We start from the raw sequence: 1,869 nt of genomic DNA on the forward strand, positions 1-1,869 counted from the left end.
AACTTAACAACTTTTTCACTTTAACTAGTTTAGTTTTGACTTAATTCCGACAACTAAATTCACTAACTAACCCACAATATTTATTTTAACTTATTTAAACAACTTAACAACTTTTTCACTTTAACTAGTTTAGTTTTGACTTAATTCCGATAACTAAATTCACTAACTAACCCACAACATTTATTTTAACTTATTCAAACAACTTAACAACTTTTTCACTTTAACTAGTTTAGTTTTGACTTAATTCCGACAACTAAATTCATTAACTAACCCACAACATTTATTTTAACGAAATTTTTTAGAATGTATAAATTGATTTTTTGAAAAGAAGTTTGAGGAGAGGAGAAAATGTGGAAAAATTATGAAGTCTTGGCTAGGAAGTTTTGATAGAATAAAGAGAACTTTTGATGCTTTTCACATCTTGAAATTTTTTTGTAAGAGAGGACTTGCAGATTTTAGCTATTACTTGGGCATCAAGATTTGGATATTGTTGAATCTTCTCATGGATAACCTTTTTGGTAACAATTTCTTACTTTTTGCTATGTGTGGCTAAAACCTCAATGCTTAGGGGTGTGATTATGTAGTCGGATTAGTTAATTAGCTTGCAGGTATAGTTGATTGCCAATTCTAATGTTGTTTTGATGTGGGTTCATTCATTTGTTCATATTTTAACTTATGAACTGAAGTTGCAAATTCAGCTTTAGTTTAGATCTCGATGCTTGCTTGAGAAAGAGGTTTAGAGTCGAATAAATGATTGATGATTGTTTGGGTTGCATCTTTATAGCCTAGCTTGAGAAAGTGGGTTAAATTAAGGAATTAGGTTGTTTACTATCGTTGTATGTTGAGGTTCGACAGAACTCACTTGATTCACGATAGTTGATCGGTAGATGGATATTGTAGTTAAAACCTAGCCTACCCACTGAGATACAACACCTTTAGGCAATGAATAATCACCCACCAAGCGAAATTAGCATTCGACTAATCATATTCCTAAGTCTCTCTCTCTAATTGGTTACTCTTTTTGTGTTAATTGGTTACCAAATCCCCCCCACTTGATATTGATATCTAAAATTTATTGATTTATTTTATGTTGCAGAAACCTTACATTCCTACATGAGATTAGGACACAAATGCACATCGTAATTGAATTCTCTCTCATATCACTCTCTGTCGGATCGATCCCAACTCTTTGTTGGGTTTATACTTGTTAGAGACCGCTTACACTTAGAATCGAATGAAGTGTAGTTGAGCGTTATAAAAAATGACACCATTGTCGGGGATTGGTGCATAGAATTCTTTTATTAAAATGTTTTTGTGAACTAATTTTATTGTAGTTGAATTATCCTATTTTTGTGATTGCTCCAAAGAAGGTGAAGAAATGAGTGTGAATAGGAGCAATGCAAGTCAACTTGGGAATAATGATGACATCGGAAACTCTCATGATGTCAATGAGGATCAGCTGGAAAGTGCGGGTGCTATTCGATTGCCCTCGACTATGAGTAATGTGGTGTCTCATATGACCAGCACAATGTGATCACTGATGAGTCCAGGACTCATTTAGGGATTAATTTTGATAGAAATAGTTTCCTCGAATGCTTATTTTGTCTCAATATCTGATGAAAACTCTTAAGTTTCAAGTATTTGAAGTTTTAGCGGAAGCATGGACGCTTAGGCGCAAAAAGGAACAAAGAGGTTGAAAAGAACGAAGAAGCTGAAGCCTGAGCTCTGCCAAGCACACTTAGCGAGTCGCCAAAGGGACACATTCCACCCTTTGTTCCAGAACGCGAAGCCCTGAAGGAAGAGGATCAAAAAGGCGATGAAAGGAGCAGTCGGCGCTTCACCGAATAGTTTCGCAAAGCAGTACTATAC

Source organism: Solanum stenotomum, chromosome 1, assembly GCF_019186545.1.
Source record: "Solanum stenotomum isolate F172 chromosome 1, ASM1918654v1, whole genome shotgun sequence".
Lineage (NCBI taxonomy): Eukaryota > Viridiplantae > Streptophyta > Magnoliopsida > Solanales > Solanaceae > Solanum > Solanum stenotomum.